This window comes from Tiliqua scincoides, chromosome 7, assembly GCF_035046505.1.
Source record: "Tiliqua scincoides isolate rTilSci1 chromosome 7, rTilSci1.hap2, whole genome shotgun sequence".
NCBI classification, from domain to species: Eukaryota; Metazoa; Chordata; class Lepidosauria; order Squamata; family Scincidae; genus Tiliqua; species Tiliqua scincoides.
Genome location: NC_089827.1, coordinates 79065433 through 79081868, shown reverse-complemented (window position 1 = coordinate 79081868; position 16436 = coordinate 79065433). Strand labels below are relative to the sequence as shown.

Sequence of the window (16436 nt, the reverse complement as noted above, 5' to 3'; positions counted from 1 at the left end):
TCCCTCTGATGGTGTGAAGGAAATTAAATAGTAGAAAATATGTGTAAGGAATAAAAGACTGACCTACTAAAAGTGAACATGCCTGAGTAGATTCTGATCCACAACTTCAGAGGAAAAAATGGAAGAGGAACGGGAGGTGTTAAAATGGCCTCAAGAGAGAAAGCGTGGCATTAGAAGGAACGTGTGAAGGGACTGTCCCCAGTCATCCATTACACAACTTTCTTATGCCTTGAAATATTTCTTTGTAAGTGAAGGGAAGTGTATGATGCTTTCATAAGATGCTAGAAGCTATTTTTTTAAAATTTTATTTTATTACATAAACAGAACAAAAAAAAGGAGCTTTACACGATACATGCTTATGAGTTACTTTAAAAAAGGGGAAAATATGTATACCTATACACGAGCGAAGTATCTGCATATCTTCATGCCGCTTATGTTATTATATCAAGGAATGGCCTCAAGATATCCTCAAATATATCCATATGCAGTTGATGCCGATATGCCATTTGCTCGATTACTGATAAATGCAAAATGGTTGGTTGGTTGGCAACCTTCAGTCTCGAAAAACTGTGGTCTAAACCTACAGCACTTGGTATTCCCAAGCGGTCTCCCATCCAAGTACTAACCAGGCCTGACCCTGCTTAGCTTCCGAGATCAGACGTGATCAGGCACATGCAGGGTAACAGTTGCTGCAAAATATCATCCGTCCATTGGGCATACGTAGGTGGGCATCCCTAAGAACATAAGAACATAAGAACAGCCCCACTGGATCAGGCCATAGGCCCATCTAGTCCAGCTTCCTGTATCTCACAGCGGCCCACCAAATGCCCCAGGGAGCACACCAGATAACAAGAGACCTCATCCTGGTGCCCTCCCTTGCATCTGGCATTCTGACATAACCCATTTCTAAAATCAGGAGGTTGCGCATACACATCATGGCTTGTACCCCATAATGGATTTTTCCTCCAGAAACTTGTCCAATCCCCTTTTAAAGGCGTCTAGGGTACACGCCAGCACCACATCCTGTGGCGAGGAGTTCCACAGACCGACCACACGCTGAGTAAAGAAATATTTTCTTTTGTCTGTCCTAACCCTCCCAACACTCAATTTGAGTGGATGTCCCCTGGTTCTGGTATTATGTGAGAGTGTAAAGAGCATCTCCCTATCCACTCTGTCCATCCCCTGCATAATTTTGTATGTCTCAATCATGTCCCCCCTCAGGCGTCTCTTTTCTAGGCTGAAGAGGCCCAAACCCCATAGCCTTTCCTCATAAGGAAGGTGCCCCAGCCCCGTAATGCCCCAGTCCCTCCTTCCAATGAAGTAATATAAGTCTTTTTGCTACTGTGAGGGCACAGAGAGTCCATTTCAATTGTCCAGGTGTGAGTCTCCAAATAACGGGTAGATAATTGAGAATTACATACAAATCTCTTAAGACGCTAGAAGCTATGACGCATTTTTTAAACTCTATAGTTCTACATCACAGTTGTAATGAGGACTTAGAATATTTATTTACCCATTTAATTTTATAATATTTATATCCTGCCTCTCTCTTGTACAATAGCAGGGCCAAGATAGCTAACAATATAGAAATACAATTAATACCTGTGAAATACAAAATTATACAATAAAACAGTAAAAAGAATGATAAGCAGCAAACAGACCACAAGTCATGAAATTGAGAAAGCAGTGGAAAAAGAAGAATGTCTTGAGCCCCTGCTGGAAGACCAAGTAGGAGGGCTCTGTTCTTATTCCATGGGAAGAGAGTTCTGCAACTGTGGGGCCACTACAGAGAAGGCCTTTCCCCTTGTTACTGCAAGCTGAACCTCACACTGTAGTGACACATATAGGAGGGTCTTCCTGGGCAACTTCTTGGAACAGGGAGTCCCTGGTTCCAAGCCTCAAAGGATTTTAAAAGTCAAAACTAGCACCATGAATCATGCCTGGGAAACAAAACAGCGGATGGTGCAGCTGCTGAAGGAGTAGTGGCTCGACAATCAAACCGCTTAGCCCCCATGGCCATGTGGGCTGCCTCTTTCTGCAATAATTGCAGTCTCTGAATAGTCTACAAGGGCTGCGCCATGTACAGTATGTTACAATGCCCAAGCCTTGATGTCATCAGGGTGTGGACTACTTTGGTACGGTCTGATTGATTCAAGTATATTTGCATTTGGGGTACTGGGGAAAGACCCTTCCCACCCAGCCCTCACTGCTACCTGGCTATTTGGGAACGGTGAGGCATCCACGAGAACCCCTAAACTGCAAATAGGTTTATTAGGCCCTAACCCTTTATGAGTAAACTTATGAGCTTACTTTATTAGTAAACCTAGTAAACCAGGTCTGTGAAGGTTGGTCCTGGCATTATTGTGCCACAGGCAATATTTTTGAGGAGCACACCAGCAGTGGACCTCCCCAGCCACGCACTCAAGGCAAAGGTCCACGATGGTGCCCCCCACAGGCTACCACCACCACCCCAGAAATCTGCCCCCCCTACTCACCTGAGGCTCATGGAGCCTCGTGCAACCTCCACCTGTGTCAGAGAAACCTCTGTGAGGTTCCCTGATGCTTTAAACTATGGTTCTGGAAAACTGGAAGCACAGTTTCTGCCTCTGTCGGAAGCCTCAGAGACGCTTCTGCGGGGTCCTAGCGCCTTGCGCCTGGAGCTTTTGCCCCATTGGACCATATGGTAGGTCTGCAACTGGAGCACTCCTCTACACCCCACATTGTACCCTGAACTTTGTGGAATTGTCAGCCTCTCATTATTGTCCTTCTTGCTTCAGCCTCTTCCATCTTACTGTTGCCAGAGTAATGCCAACCTCAGCTCTTCTCATTAAACCTTGATCCTTGAAGTCATTATGCAGTTCAGGAACATGGGCCTGTATTTTGCTGTAATCCCACTAGATACCTCTTCCACCTCTGCAGGGATCACTTTATTGCTGCCTGCCACCTTTGTGCCACCTCTCTAGAGCAGAAATTTTCAACATATTTCTTCTCATGGCACACTGACTTCTCTGGTCTTCTCTATGGTCTTTGCCTTTTGTGGTGTCACTTCTGGTTTCTGGGAGACTCTTCCAGGTTCTGGGGCTCTGTTTCTAGGGCAACTGTCTATAGTAACTTATTGCCTATCCCTCTTCCTCTGCATTTTTCCTAGAGACAGAGCTGCAGAATCTGGAAGAGTTTTCACCAATTTTCAACCATGGTGCTCTGTATTCCTGCAGCACCCCTGCACACCTTTCATGGTACACCAATGTGCCACAACACACCAGTTGAAAATTGCTGCTCTAGAGCATCAGGTCCTTCACCATTCAGTTCTCCACACTAGTTCTGGAGCCTCAAAAGCATATGCCTCAAGGTACTGCTGAGAAGGAAATTCTCTCTCACGAGCTACTGCTGCAGCAAAAGTGAAACTTGCAGCAAGGTGCTGCCTTAGACAGCCCTTTACAGTCACTGTAAAGACTGTAAAGTGACCTTCCTTTGCCGAGGTATCTATATGTACCAAGGGAAAAATGCATCTGTGATACAGAAAGTTATAGGGCTGAAAGCTGTACATGAATGTCCTTCAATTTCATAGGCTGCCCAGATGGAAAACTCATTTTGAATACAGACAGATTTGCTAATGTCCTCCATACTCAAAATGATATAACTGCAGCTCTAATGACATCTAAATGAAGAAAGGTGAAATACTTGGACCGTGCTCTCTCCATTCCTATAAATCCTTATTAGATTTGTTGAGCCTTTCCAACAGCACAAAGAAGAATCAATCCACGCATTACTTGAGTGGTAAGATTCCATTCTCATGAGCAATCTTTTTTTAATCACTGGTTTCTTTCTAAAGCTAGTAATGGCATAAAAGGTTTTCTTAAATAGTACTTACTCATCATAATAGAGTTCTTATATAGCTGCTCATGAAAACTCGACTTCTCTCTGCCTGTCTTTTCCTGTAAGGTGTTTTATTTTACTGAAAAACTAAAGATAATTATTTTTTAATCCGTTCAGTGCAAATTTTAGAGCGGTTTAAAAAAATATTTTTAAGGGTATAATCCAGTCCATTGAATGCATGCAGCTCTCTGAACATGGGAAGGAAGGGATTTGGTGAGGCTTGACTTGTTCAGGTACCAAAAAAAATCTGTAAAATCTCGAACGTTCACTGTTGCAATATCATATACCCAGAGAGTATACAGAGAGAGTAGCTCAGCTGGACTCCCACTGATGTTAATTACTATTTCATCCTCGACATCAGGGGGAGCAGCTAAGCCACTGCTATGAATTTCAAGGTAAATCTTAATTGTCACCTCTAGTTGTATTATCTTGCACGGTTGTTTACAGTCTTCAAGGAAACATCTAAAATGTATGCCAGACCCAATACCAGTGTGGAGTGGTGGTTAGTGCGTTGGGCAAGGATGTGGGAAAGACAAGTTCAGTACTTTCTGTTAAGTTCATGGAGTGGTATTGAATTAATTGTTGTTCCTAAACCTACATAAGCAACAAAACATCTGACCACAACTTAAGGACTAACAAATGTATTATCACATATGGTTCATTTCACCAGGCACACGAAGTGTAATCCTCTATAAGCGTACATGCATGTGTACATACAGGGGCTAGGAGAGGGGGGTAAAGGGGGTAATTTGTACCTGGGCCCGGGGTCTGAAAGAGGGCCCGGGAGCTAGAGAAAGGGGCCCAGAGCCATACAGTTTCCTGAGAGCTCAGCAGACTGCTGCACAGGGGACAGGACGCTGACGCGAGCTCCGACAAACTGCCTCCAACTCCCATAAGGCAAAGCAGCAGTGCCACTTATGGGCTTGAGCACTAGTACACAAGGCGGGCCTGTGCTCTGAGCTGTAAGAGGGGCTGAGATCTGTTCTTGTGGCCTGCTGGCATCCTAAATATCCCCTAAACATTTTCAACGTCTGAAAAAAATTTTTGTGGCTGAGACTGGCTTGTTTGGAGTCAACAGAAACAAGCTTTATATTGCTTCCCATTTAAGTTATTTTGGCACAAGACAGTCAAGACTAGCACTTCTGCTGCACAGAAGTCTGCACTGGTATCTGCTGAAGGCTGGGGTTTGAATGGAAAGTGGTGGAAACTTTCCTACGGGATCCCAAAACATGAAAAAGGCAATAGCCACAGAAAATGTTACCTGGCTTGGCGAGAACTGGAAAGGCGCCTGTTGTCTGGGACAGGAGCTGACAATCTTACAAGCATCAATCAAAACTGAAGCTGCAAAATGGTATAATCTCTTAAAGCATATAATAGATGTTGTACTCGTCTTGGGAGAACATGGTCTACCATTTACTGGTTCATCCCAATGAATTGGTGATCCAGACAATGGAAACTTTTTAGGACTCATTGAACTGCTCTCCGGGTGGGACCCCATCGTTCAGGAACATGTACTACGTGTGGAGAAGTCACAGAAAAGGGGTGAGCGGCTTCAAGTTCATTATCTGTCCCCAACTCACAAAATGAGTTTATTGCAGAATGCTCAAATCTTGTGAAACAACACATTTTGCCTGAGAGGCAATCTGCAAAGTACTTTGCAGTAATAGTAGATTCCACACCAGATTCCTCCCATACTGAACAAACAACATTTCTTTTGAGATATGTACTTTTAAAAGAAATGCAGTCTGAGATTCAAGAAAGATTTCTCACATTTGCAGATTGTAGCATCAAAAGAGGGGAAGAAATTGCTCAGTTGATATCCGATACATTGAAAGAACATGGTATTTCTCTCAGTGATGGTAGCACTCAAGCCTATAATAATGAGGCTAATATGGCTGGAAAGTACAACGGTGCACAAGCAAAAATACTAGAACAGCGCTCTACAGCAATTTTTTCACCTTGTGGTTGTCTTATACTCAACTTATATGGAAATGATGCTACTGAATGCCTACCTGAAGCAATAACCTTCTTTGGAACAATTCAAACTGTGTGCCACCTATTCGGTTCCAGTCCTAAGAGGTGGGAATTACTACAAAACCATATTGGTTGTTCTCTTCATGGTATGTCTGAAACACGATGGTCTGATCACATTGAAAGTGTACGACCTTTTGCAGCTCACTTGCCTGGCATTAAATTAGCACTGAAAGACCTTCTAGAACTAAATTTGACAACAAAAGCAAGAAATGAAGTCACTGGAGCTTTAGTATACGTGACATCGTTTGCGTGTGTGTTAATGTCAATACAAAATATTAGCTGCCATAGATATTTGCAACAAGGTCATCCAAGCTAAAGATGCCACACTGGATGTTGAAGTAGCAAACATAGAAACTCTTATCACAGAGATAAAAGAACTTTGAAACAACTGGAAATGCATATGGAATGAAGCCAAATTGGTTGCATCATAAGAACATAAGAACAGCCCCACTGGATCAGGCCATAGGCCCATCTAGTCCAGCTTCCTGTATCTCACAGCAGCCCACCAAATGCCCCAGGGAGCACACCAGATAACAAGAGACCTCATCCTGGTGCCCTCCCTTGCATCTGGCATTCTGACATAGCCCATTTCTAAAATCAGTTGGTTGCACATACACATCATGGCTTGTAACCCATAATGGATTTTTCCTCCAGAAACTTGTCCAATTTTCTTTTAAAGGTGCCCAGGCCAGATGCCATCACCACATCCTGTGGCAAGGAGTTCCACAGACCAACCAAATCTCATCAAATCTAAATATAGAAATAGCACTCTCTCACAGAGGTGATGGAGTTAGGCCCAAGAGGGCAAGGCTGCATGATGACAATACACCTGATGCAGACTTGGAAGAAATGAATGGCACAAATGATCAGAAGAGGACTGTTTCAGAAAGTGTGTGTTTTATGTTTTGGTGGACCATGTTATAGCAGGATTCATCGTCTGTTTCAATGCTGTTAAGCAGTTGGCAGAAAAATTGGATTTTTTTTTTTGTGACAGTATGTCTGCATGTGATGTGGAGAGAAAAGTTTTATCTTCGTCAGAACAATATCCTGCTTACCTTAATAGTGATGACTTTGGAAAAGAAATGCAACATTTACCAACAGTGCATAAAGCAAATTTTGGAACTGCACAGTTAAAACCATTAGATCTGTTGAACTTGTTAACAGAGTACAGACTAGGTGACCTGTTTCTAAATGTTTGTATTAGTTTAAGAATATTGTTAGCAATTCCAGCAACAGTAGGTTCTGCAGAGCGGTCATTTAGCAAACTAAAGCTAATCAAGAATTATTTAAGATCTACAATGTCTCAGGGACATCTTGTGGATTTGGCCAGGCTAAGTATCTAATCAAGCAGTGCCAGAACAATTAATTTCCATGTTGTGATTCAAAACTTTTCACAGAAAAAGGTCAGGAAAGCTCTTTTTGCAAAGTTAATAGTAAAGCTACAATTCTATACACGCATTCCAGGGAGTAAGCCTTATTGAACACAATGAGGCTTACTTATGAGTAGACATGAATAGGATTGCACTGTAAGTTTCTTAATAATAGGTAAACAATATGTTCAAATCAAATGTCCTTTCTTATCCTCTTTTATTTTGTATTTATTATACCCATTGACCCCTGTCGCTGCCCTCCCCCCTTGTTCACCTCTCCCCTTTGGGAAGGGGCCCAAAGGAAACTTTGTACCCCTGTCAAAATTCCTCTCAGAGGCCCTGTGTACATACGCACAGCACATTAGTGTAAAGAAAAAAACAGAAAACAGCACAAGACTCTGTGTTTACTGCTACAGACTAACAGCCTGAAACAGGAAGAAGCTGCTTTTCCCTCAGTCTCTGCGTGTCTCTTGTACTGTGCTTTTAGTTCTTAAAGAGACAGTACATATTTGTTTAGGCTTTAGGAGAGTTTTGACTATGCACGATTTAGCTTTATACTTCAACCTTGGAGCATCATGCTCATGTAAGATGTGGGCTGGCGGTATTTTCATAGGTGCTGATTTTGTATACTGCAAGTGCCTGTACAAGGATATTGGTGGATGAATGTAGATGAAGATTTAATGTTGCTTACCTGGTGTTCAGCTTCCCAGCTGTTGAATGCCTCTTCTCCTTGTACAGCAACACTGTTCTCCTTGTAGAACAGTGGTTCCCAAACATTTTAGCACTGGAGCCCACTTTTTAAAATGACATTCTATCAGGACTCACTAGCTTTACAAGACTAAAAAAAAGTTTCATTTTGCCAGCAACTCAAGACTCTATTTTTATCCTTTTTACTATGGTGGAGGGCACCTTGGTGTAGGTGAGGGGGTGCCATGGCGTAGGCTTCCCCATGAGGAAGCTGCTTGAACCATTCACTAAAGAGGCCATGCCGTGTCTCCAAAACTAGACATGATAGGGCAAAACGGATGCCATTTTTTGGAAAGCACCCCAAATATACCCAAGAATTGGTGTAACATTTAAGGAAGCAAAATGTGTGTTGGCCTGTGTATTCAGTAGGCAAACTTGAACCAGTTCAGTTCAGGGTCATATGGGAAAATGCAAATGTGATTCATAATTCCAGAGCTAATTTTCGTATGTGATTGGTATTATTGTGATATTTTATCCCACTCTTAAACTTAAACGTACAGACAGATTGCCAAAGGGATGTATTGAGGCAGGGAGTGAATGGAAGGAAGGGCAATAGGGAGGGGATGCAAGGAAAATGAAATGTTGATCCTGGATTATTCTTGATATTGAAAGATGTAGTATGATGGGGAAGCTTATCATGTTAGATATTTGAAAAAATCCAATCATTCGCTCACTGGAGCAACATCCAGTCCCTTGCTTCCAGATTCCTTCTCTATAATATGTTGTAGTAAGTCCTGGTTCAGGTCTAGGGAAGTGACTTTGGACTGCCAAATCCTGAAATAAAAAACAAAACCTCTGGTACCTTAGTGATACCTGGTGGTGGAACTCTGCAGATCAGGAGCAGAGCTCTGAGTGGAACAAAGGGCAGTACCATAGCTAGGGGGGCACAGCATTAAGTTTTGCAGGGTGCCTCAACACACTGTGCAAGCTGCCCCTCCCCCTCACCTTCAGAGCCATTCCTGGTGGTGAGAGCAAAGCGGAGGAGACACCTCCACTTTGCATTTGATGCCAGTAATGGCTCTGATGGGGTGGTGTGGGGCAGGTTCCACAGGGTTTTGAGGCACCTGCACAACTTAGTGCTGTGCCCCCCCCATAGCTATGGTACTGGCAAAGGAGTAGCAAAATCAGGTTTGGAAGCAGAGCCCAACACAAAAGCCGCCGACTCACTTAAGGCATTCAATTTTAAAAAGTGGTCTTACATCTTCCTTGCAACAGGCCACAAAGTAATGAATAAATGACATTCCTGCCAATTTGTTTCTGGTTAGTTGGCAACTCTAAAAGGGCTGGCTTCTGCACTGCCTGGGACTCTGCTAGTCAGACCACTGCAGCTGCAGTTTGTCCGTTACAGCTCACTGTTCAAGGAACAGCATCTCTGGCCTTTAGACGTCAGAGGCCAGGCAGGAAAGCTTTCCAGAAGCATTTTAATAGTGGAGAGTGGCAGAGCCCAACCTTGTGTGAGCACTGTCTTAAGGGCATGGAAAGGTTGCTCTCTATTTCCCTTCCTGCAGCAGGTTGTTTATCTCCACTGCAGGCGTTTGTCCTCCCTGCTGCTTCCCAGTCCTGGCACGGAGCAGAAGCCCAGTCAACCCTAAAATGTACAAATACCTTCCAAAATATTGGCCTTATGAACCTATGCGTTCCTCTAGTTGGGGCAGTGAATATGCTGTGACAGTGTTCTTTAGTCAGACCCTTCTTGTGTGTATATTAACTGATTTTTTAAAAGAGAGATTCTGTTTTGATGCCAATCTAATCTATTTAGAACAAAATTCAGATTTTTAAAATGTTTAATTGCATAATAAGTAGTATTGCCACTTAATTTTAGTAGCTCTGCCCTTGTCACGGAAAATGATGGCAGCTTCCTTAAATTCTCTGTAGGAAAAAAACACGTAATTTCTATCTCGCTTAAAAAACTTCTGTTCTCTTTGTACATAATACGATGAACCTTATTATATGGTGGCCATTCAAAACATGCAAAGAGAGGGGGAGAGAAATGGTGAATCTCCTTTTACCACAGAGAGTCCACTGTAAAGTGATTTGATTGTAAATTGAGCCTGTTGTAAAGCCAGGGAGGGGGTCCATTTTACAGGGACATAATGTTATCTTCTGTTACTAAGCACTGAGCTGGTGTAGGTCATTCTTTCCTCTCTCCTGGGCAAGGTTGCATCATTCAGTATAACCTCCTTGAGAATTGCTTAGTGATGGGGTATTTTTTGGAACAAACCCCACACAACCCCTTGAAAATCGCTTAAGATCTCATGTCCCCTGGTAGAGTTTGTGATGGAATGGACAAGGGCTGCCTATCACAATTTCACGGAATAGTTCTGTATTACAAACGAGTAAGTAGTCTTCCATTTCCATATGTTATGGAAATGTTGTCTGCCTTATGAATTGAATTTACTTGAAATGATTGTTTGTATTCAGTGCCACATGGTGAGTGATCTGGGGAACATTGCCAAAATGCTCAGGAAGTCTGGGAGGGCAGATACATGAGAGTTCCATTGCCACAGGGAAGATGTAGAATGAAGAGGTTTTAAATAATGGGGGATGTATGTAAATAATGGGAGATGTATTAAATATGCATTCTTAACTGGAGTGTTGACCTTCTCTCAACCCAAAAGTATAATCTGTCTCTTTTTCCTTAGAAAATATTTTCAATGCTTCAGCCTGGTGCATGACCAAAGAATTAATGGAATTATGGAGACCAGAGTAACTGAAACCAGCTGAAACTACAATGGAAGGCATTTTTACCTAGATTATATTGAAGTGTGGCTCAAAATGTATAGTTAATCATGTACTTCCAGTCAGCATCTGAAAGGAACGTTGTTATATTTTCTATATGATATTATATTTTGAGCCGGGGTCTCCAACCTTTTTGGCCAAAGGACAGCATCAAATATCTGGCAAGGTGTCGAGGGCTGAAGAAAAATTAATTTTAAAAATAAAATTTAAATAAATACATTAGAGATGGAACTTAGACAAATGAATAAAGGAATGGGCTCAAACTTCCAGGATTTCTCCAAGCACCAACACACACCACAGAAATAAAGCACACATTTAAATGGACGCCCATTACCCCACCTCCCAATCAGCTTACTTAAATATACAGGAGTAAATCCTACACCCTGAGCATGTTCTGAGGCTTTCAGAGGGCAGAAGAAGTTACTTCTGGTTTTTTGGGAAAACCAGGATGTTTTTAGGCCCTCAGAACATCCTCCAGATATGTCTGGAGCACAGCTCAGTTGAGAGGGCCAGAGATCCTCAGGGGACCAGAGGCTAACTGCAGACAGCATCTGGCCCCTGGGTGGAGGTTTGGAGACACCTGCTTTAAGCTAAAAAACAGCCTAGTATGGAAAATATGGATCTTAAAAGTAGTATAGGTAGAAGATATCCTTATATTTGTTTTTTGTTCAAAGTACAACTGCCAGCTTCCTATCATCCTATTATTCAGACACTGGACAAGTGGAGACAGCTGCTACTCCAAGGCCACAGGATGCAGCAGTGCCGCTGCACCCGGCAGCAGTGCCACTTTTATGATTGGGCCGCCTGTCTTGGAAGGGGAGGCTCAGTGTCACAATCAGAGTTGACCTCAGCAGCAAATCTGACACAGGTGTTTATACCAAAGTGCAAATCAGCAAATAGCAAGGCAAAGTCTTGAAGGAAAGTTTGGCTCTCCTTAAAGCATCACTATGTTTGTGTGTGTTTCACAGATTTCCACAGAATGTAAGAAGGGACTGTACAATATTTAACTATAGAATTCAATGGGAATTTTCTGTATTTTCTGATGATTAAAATGCATAACTGGAACAAGCACTTATTATTCATAGTATGTTGAATTTTCCACCCAAAATCAGAGCAATTGGCAGCCTAGGTTATATGCTAGAGGATGTCCCCTTTATCTTCATCTAAAGATGATTCAGTGCAACCCGCATGGGAAAGGAGTTTGCCTTTGTAATATTCTATAATTTACTTCAGTGAATACATTGCTAGTGTGCAATACTCTTGCTAATTTAATTTTCAAGAGCAGATTTCTCAATAAATAGATTATCATTTTATGTCTAGAGTAGCAAGCATGTCCTGGGCGCTTTCACAATAGATTAAAAAAAAAATCCCAATTTCTATCTTCAGGCTTGCAATATAATATGTGCCTGAATTAATTATTTAACAAGAATAAGTAGTTTCTGTGATCATTTATTAAAAAGAACCCTTTCTTTTAAACAGTGCTGCCACAGTCCTATAGTTATGCATGTCTAGTAGAGCCAGAATGTGGAGGGGAATTCAGCACCAATGGAAAGCAATTCCATGTGGATAAGCAGCACCAGCATCTGAACATACACTTGTGGGTCTAAATTTGGTGTGTATCTGGGTGTGGATGCCCACGTGCACCATGTCAGTTTCATAGGGATGTTGAATCAGAAGCTGTCACAATCTACTGAATGTGGGCACCTTTGCCACATGCAGACTCTTCACCCTGCAACCGAGTCTGTCTGGCATAACTGCAGACTGCTGAGTCACAGCCTAACCCCAAAGCAGAAACTGAGGGTAGGGCTTGGGGAGAGGCAAGTAGGAGGGAGAGTGGGGCATAAGTGAGCTTCTGAGACCCCCAGTAAGGCAGGATACAATAGGCAAGATGCCCACAGGAGGTCTCATTTTCAGGAGCAGTTGGCCCTATCTCTGCATGGGGAGAACAAGACTGAACAGGATAGTCTAGGCACTTGCTGACTATAAGAGAAGGACAATCCTCTAGATAAGAACAGCTTTGCTTATTTACCCAGATGGTCAGAGAAATGAAGTCAGATAAAAAAGACTTGAAAAATGGGGGGGGGGGGGGGAGAACTACTATAAATATTTTCCATATTTTTTAATGCTTCCCCAGAAGCATATGCTCAGTTTTTTTCTATGGGAAAATTTGAAATTTGGGGAAATGCTGAAAATATGTGTCAACCCACGCCTGTCCAAGCATAAATGGAACTGGGTCCGAGGAAGGGGGGCTCTGTTTAAACAGGTTGGTGAGAGGAAAGCAAAGTTAATTGTAAGTATGAGTGACTAGAACTGGATGGCAGTGTTTATGTTCTTAAAGAAACTGCACTAAAAGTTGAACCATCCATTTTTTATTTCCTACTGGCCAATACATGTGCATTAAGCTATCATAAATTTTTCCAGATTTCAAACCAGGACATTTATAATGATAGAATATTTTTGAATGTACTGTTTTCCATAGAGGATGTGGTATGTGTGTACTTTGAGATACATGAGAGATTAAATATGATTGGATTATTTTTCTCTATTTGGTTATGTTGAATCAATTTCAGTATTAAGTTATGTGAGCTGAACCTAGCTGATGCCCTTAAGTGCTGAATTATGGTCACTTACCTGATATGAGTGCAAAATGCACTAGATTACAAAAGCAGGACACTCCTAATAGCACCACCTTCCAAAGCATTACTTTTTTTTTTTTTTTACATTTTGAGTGAGATGCAGTGGCAACTGCAAAAACAGAATAGCAATAAATTGCACCAATTCTAGAAACATTTTAGCCATTTTGATGATAAAAATAATTTTGAGTAGGAACTTTGTAAAATGGGTAAGATCATCTCAGTGAAGAGGCAGCCAACTTCACTGAAGTCTGAATGTTCTTGTTAAAAAAAAAGAAAAGAAGAAAAGCATTTCTCATTCTGAACTTTGCTGGCCTTTCCAGTATACCTTGGTACAGATGGGTGGCTATTCTTGTGGCCTAGAGTTGGATTTGTGAAGCTCTTCCTTCTCCTGTTCAGCTTTCCAAGTGGGTAAAGCTGGACTGCAGGTGATTCAACTTTAATTATGACCTTTGATGCAAGTAGTTCATGGAAAGTACATATCACCATTCTCAACATATTCAATGGATGATCTTAATTAGAAGCTCTTTTTTGTCATTTGTTTTTCTGCCCTCTAGTATGGATGGCATAGATTTTCACAATCAATCTGCATTATAACCAGAGGATAGATGTCAGGGATGAGTTGTGGACAGCTGTCAGATTGGACGCAGGATCTGAAGCAACAAATGGAAACATGTCAGAGCCAGGAAGATTGCTATTGCCCAGGCAAAATTCCAGTCCAAACAGGAAGCTTATAAAGTTCTTCCTGTCGAGAAGGATCCAATGGCCATCTTGGGTGAGCAGGACCAGTCCAGAGCCCAGGAAATGTTCCAAACTGCAGTCCTGGTGTATTATCATGGATGCTCTGAGGACATGTGTACAAACTTGTTTATATGTGTCCACAATATATACAACCTTCTATTATTGTCTGTGGTGCATTCATCCTGCAGATAGGTGCCATAGCAAAGAAGGGACTTGGAGTTCAAACAGGTGCAAACAATTATAACTTCATGGATACAGTTATTTACAATAAGCAGGAAGTGGGAAAGAATTGTGTGTAAAACCACAATGTCACCGATAGCTGTAACTGACCAGGGAACTGGTGTCCTTGGATAATATCAGAGGAGGGGGTTGTCCTGTCTGCAAGCAATTGTCAAGAAGGTACTTGGAAAGGAGGTGCAGCACATACATAAAGCACTGAATCTCCTGAGAGAACACAGGGGTTCTAGAAGAGGCAAGACTCAAGGGAGAGTGAGTGAGAGGGGTGGAGAGAAAAGGGATGTTCAGAACCTTGGTGGAGAGGTTTCAGCAGGTGGTAGAGTGTGGAAGTGGACCAGGTTGGCTCTCTGGAGCTGATGCTGTATCCAAATCATGGCAGGGGATTTTGCTGTCAACTGTCCAATTCGCTTAACAAGTCTGGCACCTGGGGATCTGGTTACAGCCCTGCCATGAAGGGGCAGGCCTTTCTGCTGGCACTGTTTGCTCATGAGTTGTGTCACCTAGCGCTGGCCCAGCAGTCACTGTGCTGGCACTAGTGATGGTTACGATTGCGCTGTCAGATAGGGAGTTGCTTCTTGCCATAGAGCAACTAGTTGTCCTGCTGCCTCAAATCTAGCAGAAATCTTCAAGAAATGTGAAATGATGCTTTTAACTTTAGAATGACTCCAGTGGGAGAAACAAAGCAGTTTCCAATCAGTGGAAAGTCATGTTTGTATGCCAAAATGCCTTAGAGAGGCTTAATGTTGAAGGGGGAAGGAGTGTTTGCTGCAATGTGGAAACCAGTGGTGTAGCTAGAAGGGTTGAAAAGTACTAAGCCTCTGTTTTGCTCCCCCACCAAGAATGACTCCAAAGGGGAGGGGGAGGGGCCGCTTGCATGCCATCTTCAGATACCTGGAAAACTTTTAACCCCCTTTAACTATGCCACTGGTGGAGACTCAAGCTCTACATGCTTATAAGCAGTTATAATTGTTCATTAATTAAGTCAGTAGGTTCTGACTTAAATTCTTGCAGATCCACTAACCTTATTATATGTATATGTATTTATGGCATACAATATACTTAGTCTGTCAAGAATGTATCATAGTATTGCAGCAGTAATCTTCACATTGCAGAAGTAATTAACTCATTGTTTCAGTGCTGACTATTTTCAACATATTACAGTAGTACAAAATATAGAATATTGTCTGGGAGGAAAGCAGTGTTGGACCTGGTTGTGAAATAATAGACATTAAAAAGCACAAGAAGAAGTAAGAACGATGATGTAATATGCAAGAATGATTTTGAACGTTGTTTCTTTTTACTATTTTATAGTGGGTTTGAAACCATGCCACTTCTATCTTTCTCTCTTTTTTGTTTTTAGAAAAGGACTTCTGCATTCACAGGGCTGTGAATTCTGTGGGATAGATTATGTGTCATAAAAATTGTTTCCAGAGACTGAGCAAAGTAGTCTAAGGTCACTGCAGTTAGAGCCCAAAGGGCTGGTGGCCCATTGTGTTTTAAAGATAATTGGTTGTTTTACAAGCATGTTTCTATTCACAATTCATTCGTTTCTAGGATAATAACTAAACTAAAAAAAAACTGATGGTTTTAGAATCAAAGCCTACAATTCTGCCCCATAAAATCAGCTGAAGTCTGTTATTAACTTAGTAGGGCCAGGATTGCCACAACAGTTTTACATAGTACTGTGAGAACAATTAACACAATCTGCAAAGTTTTTCTTAGTTCTTCTACTACTTTTGGAAGAAAAGGGAGGGAAAATACTTGTTCGTGTGAATTCCAAAGCTGTTAGAGCATAATCCAAAGCTGTCTCTTCACCAGCGCAGTCCTCTGCCATATCCCAACCCCTGTCCTGGGCTTGCCAGCTTTACATGGCACTGCTCAGACTTCCACCAGGTATTTAGCAGGTGCAGATCCAAGTAACCCCATTGGGCAGGGTGGGGTACTAAGAGGAAAAATGTCCCCTTATCCCAAGGAGATGTTTGGCCTGCTCCAAAGCTGCAGTGGATACCGCAGAGGCCGTGTGGCCCCACTGAGGCAGGGCAGCTTAGGACTGGGCTGC

At 42.2% G+C, this 16436-nt stretch overlaps 1 protein-coding gene and 1 pseudogene across 3 annotated transcripts in view; one reads left to right on the top strand and one right to left on the bottom strand.

Annotated features, from left to right (window-relative positions):
- Positions 1 to 16436, top strand: part of GRIP1 (glutamate receptor interacting protein 1) — a 295235-nt gene that overhangs the window by 10574 nt on the left and 268225 nt on the right. The gene's annotated exons all lie outside the window — the stretch shown is intronic.
- Positions 578 to 697, bottom strand: LOC136657874 (5S ribosomal RNA; annotated as a pseudogene).